This window comes from Empidonax traillii, unplaced genomic scaffold (assembly GCF_003031625.1).
Source record: "Empidonax traillii isolate 1590-97213 ecotype Southwest subspecies unplaced genomic scaffold, ASM303162v1 scaffold105:size1093405, whole genome shotgun sequence".
NCBI classification, from domain to species: Eukaryota; Metazoa; Chordata; class Aves; order Passeriformes; family Tyrannidae; genus Empidonax; species Empidonax traillii.
Window position 1 is genome coordinate 360,890 of NW_020955298.1, and position 12,541 is coordinate 373,430.

At 38.6% G+C, this 12,541-nt stretch overlaps 1 protein-coding gene across 2 annotated transcripts in view; it reads left to right on the forward strand.

Moving 5' to 3' along the window:
* The window catches only part of ANKFN1 (ankyrin repeat and fibronectin type III domain containing 1), a 119,351-nt gene that overhangs the window by 3,781 nt on the left and 103,029 nt on the right, over positions 1–12,541 (forward strand). Inside the window, exon 1 of one of the 2 annotated variants that reach the window (XM_027882424.1) lies at positions 11,463–11,659. The exons of the other annotated variant lie outside the window; for it this stretch is intronic. The gene's annotated coding sequence lies outside the window, so the exon portion shown is untranslated. Of the gene's footprint in view, positions 1–11,462; positions 11,660–12,541 lie in introns of those variants that run through there. 2 annotated transcript variants of the gene reach the window in all.

Here is a 12,541-nt window from a genome sequence, read left to right on the forward strand (position 1 = left end):
TCTTGTGTTCTGGAGAGGAATGAGCAGGGAAGGCCTGATGGTAGCAGTAGATGGGGGTATTTGGCCAACCTCCCACCCAAGACAAAACGGGAAGAAATTATATCAAAATAACATGGCAAAGATGAGAACATTCTAAAAATTTCTGAGCCATGCTAAAACCCACGAGGTGCTCTTTTCTTAGCTTAAGGAAGCAGTTTAAAAAGTTTATTGCATATAACTTTTTTTAAAGCCCTTTTACAATCATTAGCAGAATTATGTATCGATTGGCACTGCTCCTTAGTGTCCTTCAGTAATGACAAAGAGGTAAAATAAAAGCATGGAATTAAGTGGGGAGATCCAGAGCACTGATTCTTGCCCTTCATGTGTTAAAAAGTATGCCCTGGAAAGTTCATATTTAAATTTTCTGAAAGCGTGAGTGAATTTTCTCCTGCTCTTATCCTTACCCTTATAGAGTAATTTTCAGTGGCTATAAAATGTGGTTATTAAATCCAGAATGTATCTTTTGCAGTGGTATTTCTTGTCCATATATAGATATCAAGACAGCTACAGATTACTTCATGACAGCCTTTTGGTCCAGTGAATGTGTCAGTAGAGCAAACCAAGCATTTCTCTTAATAAAACGGTTTTCAGCATCCTTGAGGACACATTAAGTGATCTCTTTAGAAGTCATATTCAGTAAGCTAATTAGCACGATCAGAGTGTGCATTCCTTCCTCATGATTAACTTCATGACTCCGAAAGGAAAACTCGAGGTAAAAGTCTTACAGTGACACTAAATGCATAGATTCTTATATTCTGTATTGGAATGCATGACACACTGGCTACAGTCTGAATAACTGTTTAAAGTATTTCGAAAGCAGCAAGGACATAATTCAAGTTAAGCTCTCACTTTCCCTCAGCAGAAATACACAGGGCATTAAACAGCTTGGGCAAACAGTCTGGAAAGTTACATTGCGGTTCATCTTGTTACACTTGGGGCTTTATATGTAATGGTGGTTTTTACTCTGAGTTCTGCTCAGTGAGGCAGGGACTTCAGCTTCTTTATGAAAACACAAAAATTTGCAACACTTAATCTCCTTTATTGTGATAATCTCCTCGCCGTGGAGCAAAGATGAAGCCTCTGTGAGTGACAAGGATCACTCTCGTCACACTCTCGAAAGTTTGATGTTTAACAGGTTAAGAATATTACAATATTAACCACAGCAAAAACGTTACTGGTGGTTTTTAAAATTTTTAAAAACTGAGATTTAAGTGACACGACCTATTGGTGGTGATGCACTTGCATTGAAGTTAATTGTCACAGCAATGTTTTTACAGCAGCCACATGAACACTGCTCCACAGTATTGTGCTCAGGGTGTAAGATGAGCAGTGATGCTCAGGTGTGCTGTTCCCTATAAATTAGTCTAATCTCAGTTTAGCTGATTGAACTATAGGGATATTATTGGAAGATTTCAGTGATATAATTTTGATTGTAGTAAGATGGAAACCCAAATATTATAATCCTTAGAGTCTGGGACTGAAACAGATGGATGAGAGGGTGTCATTTAATACTGCTTACAGAGTTTAGGTGAGGAGTTGTTCAGCAGAATAGCACAGATTAAATATTTTATTTTCCTCTGTGTCTGATGTGCTGAACTGCCTGCCTGCTCTTCTTACTTTGCTTGAACAGTTGTCTTCTTTAGCTGTGATGAGATACATCAATGTAGCTCCCACTAATACTCTCTGATTTCCATTTTATTGCTGGCTTGTGTCAGTTTATTGATTTGTCTCCATTTGGAGATGTCTCCATGTTTCCCCTTGTCAGATGGTCATTGAACCACTTCTAGCTGAAGCCTACTAAGACATTTCTTTAGATTAAACTTTAAATCTTTACTGATTTTGAGCCCCCAGGTTCATATGAAAATGAATGAGATTTGGTAACTGAAAGATAAGTTTTGAAACAAAAATAGGAATGTGCTGTAGATTGCAATTGATTGTACCTTGTAAAATGAGAAGCTTTCTAAAATCGGAAGATACTGGTCAAGTAACAGAACAATGATGTTTTATTTGCAAATAATACTAATTATTAACTACTTACAAGGATTGAATTGTGTTGTTTTCAGTAAAAAAATTATTATTGATGTATTTGCATGATGAAAATGTAATTAAAAATAATATTTTAGTGAAAATAAATATCTCCATCCAGACTTCTGGTTCTTGTGCATGTTCTGCTTGTGGTCATGACCATCTCTTTAAAGTAGTGCACTTGATGAATGACCACCATTTAGGTGTTAAAGCTACCAAATTAAAAAAAAAAGCCCAACCACCAGATCATTATACCGAGGGTGGTTTTGCTATTAAATTAAATCTGGAATCAGAAGAACTGTCCTGATTGCTTTTGGCACTTCAGTAGTCTCGTTTCTTATTTAAAATACTAAGCTCTGTGTGAATTTTATCAGATGCTCCTTTTTGGGGGTCTGTAGTTACAGATTACTGTCTCTGAAGTTTGTCCCGCAGAGCAGGGAAGGGGAGAATGCAGTTATATGTTCCATCTTTACTACTGCATTCCTTGGAAGGTTCCAGATGTTTACCTTTATCTGACTTGAGATTTTGTGCCGTTGTGGTTGCTGGCAAGAGCAGCTGAATTCTTTCATGCCTGTTGCTTTAATAAGGAATGTGAAGCCACATACATAGTAACACGAGAACACAACAGTATGAAGCACAAATAATCCCCGATGAGATGCATATCTTGAGCAGGGATTAGGAATGCTTTGCACCCGATGCTTTATTTGGACTGTTACTCTGAAAAATTCCAAAAGGGGGCAATCTTACCCTCCGCCTGGAAGTCTATAAATATAATTCAACTGAGAAAACACAGCACACTACTTTCTAAGTTCTCATTTACCTTAGAAAACTGAAGGTAGTGCAATGGTAAAATCAACTTTTAAGGTCTTGGTTTTGCTTTTGAAAAGCAAGTTTTAAAAGTGACCCTGGATTCTCAAACTTTATTAACTGCGAGGATAAGAATACGTGATCACTTTGAAATTGTGATGGTTAAAATTATCTGATGCCCTCATAGAGAAAAATCATGTTGAGTGGGAGAAACATTAAAAAAATTATGCACTGAAATTCCTCTTGGGCATAAGTCAAACATGCTTGTGATGGATATTTAGGGAAAAATAGATTCTCAGACTCACCCTCCTTCACCAGCTGATTGATGCTTATGAATTTGAGACAAAAACTGTGTATGCACTTGGAGCAATGCAAATTTGTTTTTATAATTTCTTATCTTTCTGTAGCGAAGCAGGAGAAATAACCTGTAGCCATGTGTGCTTGCCACTAATTTGTAGTAATCTTTAACTATATAGAATGTTTTCTGTAAGGAGAATGCCTATTTCCTTTGTACGTGCTTTCCCAGCAATGTGTCGTTGACCCATCTTTTGTAAGTCGATGGCAACCAATCATTTCACTCTGCAAAATGAAGTGTGTTTGTCACGAGGCAGGTGAGAGCTGCACTGGGTGGAAGGAGATGGGCACCTACAGCTGAGGGGTATCTTCTGATCTTGGCTTTATCCTAAATTTGGAGAACACTTCTGATGTTTTAAAGATATTACAATTTTTGAGAGACTTCTGAATGCCAATATTTATGAACTGAAACATCGTTGTTCAGTAATTTCTCTTTTTGCCTGAGGCTCATCCCCGTAACGCTGGGGCTGAGAATCAACCCTGATAAGGCCAAATCCTACAATGAGTCATTCCTACGTGGAGTCTGGCTAAGGCTGGTAGATTACTTGTAGTTAAATGAGTTTCAGTTTGTGATGTTTGGAAGCTTGGGCTCCAGTCCATATAGTATGAATAAAGAGGTACAGACTGTCAACCTGTGTATGCTGCAGTGGCTCTGACCCCTGATTCACAGCCAAGAGTGAGGCTGGTCCAGTCACAGCTCCATAAAGCCTTATGGTTAAATATGTTTTCATAAGATGTAAATGAAGCTAAAATAAATTATGGCACCACTTTATTTTTATTGTGTTAAGCAGTATACATAATAATTTTTTTTTTTTTTTGCCTTGCTTCACATTCATATGATGTAGGCTATTTTAAACCCAGCTGAGGTTTTTTTCCCCTCTGCAGAAGATGACCATACCAATTGCCTCACTATCTGTTTACATTCTGGAAAGAGTCATTTGGGATTTTCTCTTTCTGAAATAAATGTTTGCTTATGGATTTTTTTTTTATTGTCACATCCATGGCATTTTTAAAGTAAATATGAGTACAAGGTTTATATTATTTTAAATGTATATTGTATTTGTCTTCCCAACACTGTGGTTTTTAGTACTGTGAATAACGTAGTATGGAGCCAGCCTATTAAACAGCCTGTTTTTGTAAGGAAACTGTTAGTCCACCTACAATATTCTATTGCTTACTGTGTTCTTCCAATATGCTTAGCATTCCACAACCTAAATGATCATTTGTTGAACAAATTCATGCTTTTATTAGTCAAAATACAGAGAAAACAGAGCCCCCCTGTTTCAAGATATTTGCTAATGCACGGTTAATTATCACATATAGCTTACTATAATTCATTTTACAGGGAGACCTCCTGCAGGTAACATACTAGCAGTTTATGAAGCAAAATAACCTCACTATAGATTAGAACTGTTTCACTGCTGGTCAGACAGTTGCTGCTTCTAGGCCTTCTCACTTCACATTGCTAATTTGAACAAGGCTTTATTTTTATATTTGTCAGCAGCAAGACTGTAGCATGGTTGTTAAACCTCTCCCAGGCCTAATTAGAGTAGCAATGCTCGCATTCATAATGAATCTCGTGTCCTGGGTTGGAGGAGGTAGCCGTGGTGCTACAGTAGCTTCCTGGCAGACAGTTGCTGGCAGGTTTAAGGTAGCTTGTGGCTTGCAATATTAAGTGACTGTTGAAATTCATTGACTCCACTGCGGCTTATGTGTCTAGATGACAACAAGTTTACACGGTTCTTTTATAGTTACAGCAAATGGGTCCATTTAAATATTTATTAGGTGATTATGGTGATGTGAAATGGAAAAAAATTGCAAAGTACAGTATTGCATGTATAACTGTTTTAACTGTTTGTACAAAATAGGCCCGTGGTATCATTTGAAATTACAGCATCTTTTTTTCCTCATAAATATTTATAGTGTATCAGTAGCTAGGAATGCTAATTTATTTGCATTTTGTTTCTTATTTAATTTGACAGCCTTTTGGGTAGCCATTAAAGGCACTCACTCTGATTTGAATGAAGGATATTTCAATCAGCAGTTGAGTGGCATTTTGATTGGAGTGGGTGAAGTTCAATTTTAGGAGTTCTTTTTGCTTTATGAGACACAGAAAGGAGTATTACCTGTGTGTGCTCAATGATGGGAGCACCCCCAGAAGCCCTGCCTCTCTAAAAATCTTACTTCTGAGGAATTATTTGTCATAATTGTTGCATTGAATGCCGTCAGCTTCTTTTATTTTGTAGCTTGTCTGGCTTAATCAAAGTGAAAATAACACAAGAGCCAGGTACATATTTCTGCAAAAGATTAACCAAGAGTTTTTGTAAAACATGAATATGACTTGGATTACAGGACAAGCTTTCTCAGGTATACAGATAAAAGGATTAAATGAAGACAGGAAAAAAAAATCCAATTCAGTGACAGCTTTGTAGCTGCTATTTACTTTTTCATAGCAACAGAAGAGATGGAAGGGAGTCAATCTCAGTCAAGGGCATGAGAGAACATGATGATGATGATCATCCAGAGGTGTCAGAGCAAATAGGTACATTGGAAATGCTCTCAGTGATGGCACAGAAAACAGTTATAGTGAAGAGAAATCAAGCATAGTACAGTAAATTTAGTCTGAATATATGTGTTTGTGTGTGTCTATATCTACATATAAAGTTAAACATAGTATGAGAGACTTGCTCTTTGTAAAGACAATAATTATGCTTCAGCAGCCTCACTCCCGATGCTGTCTCCGAGCTTTGCTGTTGTTTAGAAATTTAAATTTGCTGCAAGTGGGTGGCATAGCTTTCTAAATCTATGTCTTGTAAAGAACAGCAATCAACAGCAGAGATAAATCTGAATTCAGCTCCTGTCAGGGGAAGTGTAACATGTCATTGTCAAGTAGAGGAGCGAACACCAGCTGAAGTCATTTAACTGCTTTGAGATATTGAACAACATGTATCCACAGGTCTGACTTGTTCTCTGCTAACTCTCTACAAATACTTTCTTTCATAGTTTCACATCAATTTCAGCAGGCTTGGAACACTTTCGATTTTCTCCTGTGGAAAAATTAATTCCTTACTGGGGCAAATTTTGTCAATTGTGCTTGAGGAAAGTGGTCACACGGCCCAGAAACAGTGAAATGGGGAAGTTTCATACTCTTGAAAATGAGTTACTCTTTCAAACAAAATAAAAATTCTGGGGAGTAAAATGGAGACATGAAGCTGAATTAACTCTGCCACACAGGAATGTCCACAGGCTTCCTTAAGACTTGCTGTAGTATGTCTAGGATTGGGATTTAATCTACTGTACAAATCTCAAGTTTGGCTGGCATTTTGTTACTGCATTAATGGTTATTTCACTACCAAAAGCAAGGCAGCAATCCTATAGGCATATGTTTAATCCTGATTTTAGCTCAAATTTGGTGCCCATGCTCAAAGTTAAGAGACTTTGTGACTGAAGGATAATACCACAGTACCAGTAGTGAGAATTACAGGTGAGAATGGGTTGTTCAGGTTTTTTTCTGCTATGAGAACTCAAAAGCTTAGGGTATGAATTGTTGCATTAATAAAGTGTCTTTGTGATTATAAAACACTAGTTTTGAGTGACGTTCTATCACACATCACTGTGAAAGGAGAACACTGAAGGTGTCTGTACATGGTGCACCCACAAGAGCCCTCAGTTCTTGGACTGTCCATTTGATGCTTTTCACAACGACTAAACTCATTTAAAAGAAGACAAGGTAGGGGGGGGAAAGAACATTCCTTAGCTTTTTGAGTCTGGAACTTCTGTCCTATGTTTTGCTCAGGTTTTCCAGTGAGATCACTTCCTGAATGGGGTGTAATGAATTAGTGTTCTGAGAGGCAGGTCAGGAGTGAAGAGTGCAGGAACGGTCCAGTTTTGTGGTGTCCCATCACTGACAGAGCTGAACGTGGTTCACGTTTTCCAATAAGCTCAGAACTGTCACATGTGCAGCTTGAATATGAGCTAAATTATATATGTTGCATATACATTTTTGTCCTAAAGAATCCGTGGAATCAAATATTTGAAGTGTGTGTGGGTGTGTTGTATTTGCATTCAATGTACAGCTGACTATTCATCCAGTGCTGTACCTTCTCTTCCTCGGTTTTGTGCCACAACTTTGTGACGTCCTTCCTCAAGATAGTGTTAAATACTTCATTTTCAAGAGATTTCTGGAGTTCGGTAGTTGAAGCTAATACACTTTTTACATTTGTCAGAACCATTACAGGTTTATTGTTATAAACCATGCATACCGATTTTAATAACAATGCAAGGTGTACTGTTTTCCCTAATGAACTAATACAGTAAGACAGAAATTGTGTTCCAGGGAGAGATACTAAAATCTGTCTCTGAGTACAAACTAGTGGTCTCACCACTCTGCTGGCACTCCTTGTGATCCACTTAGAGGAAAGACACTGAGGGGTGAGGAGATGCCAAAAAAGCATGAAGGTATGAGACAGCAGCACTTGCTGCAGATGGCAAAACAAAGCTTCTTTTTACAGTATCAGGAGAAATAATTTTATACAATCAGTAGTACAGTAAAACTACATTCTGTCTCTGTGCATGACACTGGGAAATAAGAATCCATTCTTCAGCTGAATGAAAAGTACCAAGTCCGAGTGTCAAGGTCTCAGCACTGGGACAAACTGGAAACTTTCCAGTGGAACATTTTTCCCTCAGCTAACGCCGGTTCACCAAAACCTAACACGTCGCATGAAAATGTCTATTCCAATGAAATTTTTTGATGGAAATGTTCTTGGTCTCCTGCCAGCTCGCCCGCTTTTCCCAGCTCTCAGCTCCCCGGCATCTCACGTGGAACGGTGCCAGAAAGTCAAGTTTCTCCACGTTCCTGGCCTGCTTGGCAGACTGCCAGGAGGGATGGGAGTCTGGGCTCCCGAAAGTGGACAAGAAACCTTATACATGCACATACAACCCTACACATACTCTCACAGGTCATTTAAATCCATGTCAGTTCATTCAAACTAAAGGGTTGGTTTTTTGTGTTGGTTTTGTGTTTGTTTTTTTTTTTTTTAACATAGAGGGTCTTTTAAATATGACCCTCCTATGGAAAATTTCTCGTGTCGGAATTTTAATTCCAACTCGCGACTGAGAAAATAAAAAAAAAAAATAAAAAAATTGGGGAATATGAAAAATTTTCCTTATAAGGGGAATACTGGTTCCTGTGCAACTGCATGTTGCTCCATTGTCACCGAGGCTATCAACAGCTCCATCTGCTTCTCTTTTTCATTGCATAACAAGATCTATATTTGTAACAGGTACGGTGTTTACACACTTAACCTTAACAAAACAAGATAATATTTTTAGAGCTTTGTAAATATTTATTTTAAAAATTCCTCTTAAACCGCCTTATATAAGGCAGGCAATCTTTTCTTGGTCACTAAGTGGACTGAGGGGATAGAGAGTTTCAATGTTTTTGGCTGAATAATAAACAGAAAATAGGCACATATACTGAATTTCTGACTAAGAGGGCCCTGAAGCAGGAGCACTGTAATGTACTTTTCCATAGCCTGACTTCATGCACTGCAAGCTGCTCAGTTGCTTATTATATGTAAGTAAATAAATAAACTTCAATCACACTGTGTTAGGTAGTTTCTGACTGGGGCAACGTGTTCACATTTGGGACAAAAAGCAGTTGATTCAAGTAGCCATTAATGAATTCCTTTTCTGACTGTTCTTAATACCTTGGATTAGCATAACAAAGGCTCTTTAGGACATCAGTAGTTAATGCAGTTTATTTTTAAATTGAGAAGATGGGATTTATAGTAATAGATACAGTTCTTACTATTTCACAGAGGAAAAGTTTCTAAGTAGAATTCCCCTTCTGTGTAAAACTGCATTTTCATCATCAAATCTGAGCCTCAATGCCGGCGTGTTAAAGAAGTTGCTCTTGTAATAATAGGAAACTGGTAAATGCCCTGTATAAGATGCTAAAATTTCTACTAAACAGAGAAAATTCCTTTCTTTGTTAACATAATATATTTATATATTTTTTTCTTTTATGGGGGCCACTGTGTAGTAATACAGGAGGCTGCATTGTTGCTGTCCCTGGCTCTTTCACAAATTTGACCTGATGTTTCTCCCCTGTCTTTTTATTCTGAGGTGATAAAATGTGAATGATCAGCAGAGTGTTCCTGAATTAATGATGGCACTATATATCCAAATATTTGTAAGAGGCTTAGATAGAGCACACTGTTAGACTCACTAAACATTAATTTGAGGTGTTGAAGAATTTTACTGTGCTGGGAGTTAACTTTGAATGCTCTAAATACACGTGGGTTTGCCCTTCTTGTAATTATACTGAAGAATACATTTCATGGGTTCCAAGTAGCAGAAAAAAAGTGGGTAAAGAATTTATGTGCAGAAACTTTAGTTCAGTCCTAAAAACCATTGTCTCCCTTGATGTGGCTGCACAGAATCCCAAGATCCTTCACTGGCATCCACCTTGGCCTCAGTCTATCCATGAGAAGGAGAAAATGGGATCGAGGAATTCAAATCAAACCTCCGAAGGGAAAATAATAAATACAATCAGAAATTTTTAATTGGTTTCCAATTAAAATCTTGCTATAAATGGTGCAATGGCAACCTTGCTTTCTAATGCCCCTAAACTGAACTCTCAACTGCCCCTCTCTAATCTCCTAATCTTTCTGCAAAGGAGAGCAGAAGGGCCTCTCCACAAAGCAATCCGGACTGCTTTATTTGACTCATTGGGGTGAGAGGAAGAAGGGAGGGGGTTACAGCACATATCGTGCTGCAAATGCAATTCAACATGTGCAATGAAGTGACAACTGAATTCTTCAGGTCTTTATGTCAAAGAGTCAGTGCTGGACTGTGGTGTGTAAGCAAAGACATCTCATACTCAAATCTGAGTAGTGTTCTCTAAGAGCAACAGCCTCAGTGAGGGGGGGAAAGTCAGCTCAGCTCTCTGAAAAACAGAACACCGTCCCTGACTCCTCTCTACCTTGCAGAGAGTGAACCTCAGCTCTTTACCATAAGACCAAACTGACCTCCCTCCACTATTCCAGGCTCTCACAGCTGCTCCCTGGTGGAACAAGAAAATTGTTTTCCATACAGAAGCGCATCATCTAAGATTTTGAACTTTTGTCCGTTCATCCAGACATAATGGAACAGGATTCTCTGATTGTTCTCTGGATGTGGTAAGAGCCTCAGATAAGTTTGTGCTTGAAAATTTCTATCTGAATCCAAGTCTTTGGTCATTTCTCTCCCACCAATACTGAGGCACTGAAACAAGTAAATCTATGGGGAAAAATTGCTTTCACGGTACTTCAGGGTGCTGGTTTTGGTGTCAGCTGAAAGATAGCAAGACACAATTGAGTTGTGCAGTACATGTTGTGCTTGTATATTTTCATAAGGAGATTGATTTTCTTAAATCAAACAAAAAGTTTGAGGTTACACTCCAGGTGTTTCTGTTTGCAGTGTACCAATCTTCCTGATAACTTATATTAGTTCCCCAAGCTGTAGGATCTCAGCCTGACAGTGAAATCAGCCTTTTTCAGAAGTGCACATCTTGGTGTAGTCCTTAAAACCAGGGATGGACAAAGACAAGAAACAGGGATTCCTAACTCCCTATGCTGAATTGGACTGAGCCAAATGGGCCTGTATAGAAGGTAGATTCTCAAATATTTGGGGGTTCAGGAACACAGTCAGTGCAGTTCTGGGCCTGGGGACTGAGAGGCAGTAGAGAAGAGCAGCTACAGAAATCTGAGCTATAGATTCAGGTTTGGATTTTTATAGGAACCTGTGTAAGTAAAGGCATCTCTCTTCAAGTCCCTCATGAATACCTATTAAAATCTTTTATTTCTTGCTATTGATCTCTCTCCATTTGCTGCTGTTAACTGGACCTGATTTCTTGATCTATCTTTCTATAGCCATCTACCTTGATCCCCAAATCCTGATTACAATTAGTAAATTAAACTGTGTGCAGTGGTGTATTGTCCCATCAGATGGCACAGATGAGTTCTACAGCCTCCTTGGAGTCACCCAAATCAACTATTAATAGCTGCTTTTAATGTAAGAATTCCAAGGAGGTTCAGTTTTCCTTTGCTCGTAAGATATTCTGGAGGTTGGTTTTTTTTTCTTTCCTTCTTTCTGAAATTGTTGTGCTGTTTTCGGTACTTAAGAGACAGACTCCAAACGAAGCAGCCATTCCTAACCTATGCAGACAAAGGGAGTGGTTCCCTTAGCAACAGGAACCATGTGGAGGTTCTCAGAGAGCTCTCTTTTCCCCCTACTCGTGTTTTCTTTTAACTCAACATTTTGCACAGCATTTTGCATGGAGACTCCGACAGCTGGGCTGGAGGCAAACAGTTCTTCCGGCTCTGGCTAAGCAGTGCTCGGAGGGCAATTGTTCCACGCTCATCAGACAGAAAAAAAATGATAATCATGGGTAAGTGAACTGGCACACAATCAGAGTTCACGCTGAGGAGGGGGAAAGTTTACTGGCTGGCAACCAGAAGTGGCCAGCACTCCCCAGTAGGGCACGTATGTTTGAGACAGGGGTGCTGATGTGGTGCTTGCCTTGTTTACTGGGAGGGTTGTTGGTCTGCATTTAGCGTTTCAGGGGTTTGGAAACATCAGCACAACTGGGTTCTGGTCCTCAGCATGCTGCTGACTTCTTTTCTAGCCTCGAACATCTCACCTCTCTGCTTTCCTTCCTCATCCACCAAAGGGAGATGATATGCTGGGAGGATCTGGAAAGGGCTGTAAAGTACTGTAGGAATAGACCAGATTGCTTGTGAAAATTGTGTTTGCTTTTGAAGTTCGTTGCAAGATGTGCAGGACCTGAGATAAAGTATTGATCTTTTATTGCAGATTTAACTGAATTAACTTTTCTGTAGACAGATCTCCTTGCTTTTCTTCATAGTACACAAGAGGTGTGTGCATGTAGTGTTTGTGCATATATGTTCACATGTAGAAAAATTTGTCTATGCTAATGTATAAATAACAGAAATAGAGCAGTTTATTTCCCTCAAAATAGCTACAGCATTGATAAAGTAGTAGCTGTGATTCAGTGAAATCCAGCATACTATGAAATGATAAAATTTAATTTTTGTGTGTATTGAAATAAACACTTGATCTGCTGAACCTGAAGTGTTACGTATTACCAGAGCTCCTGCCAGTCTCGGTTGGGAAAGCCTAATACTTAAACTCCCTAAGTTTGTGTCATTTTATCTAAAAAGAGGCACCTAAATTATTCCAATTCTAAGTCAGTTTATTTTGGGGGGGATGAATTTGTCTCTCAGTTCTTCTTACTTTAATGTACAAAGTT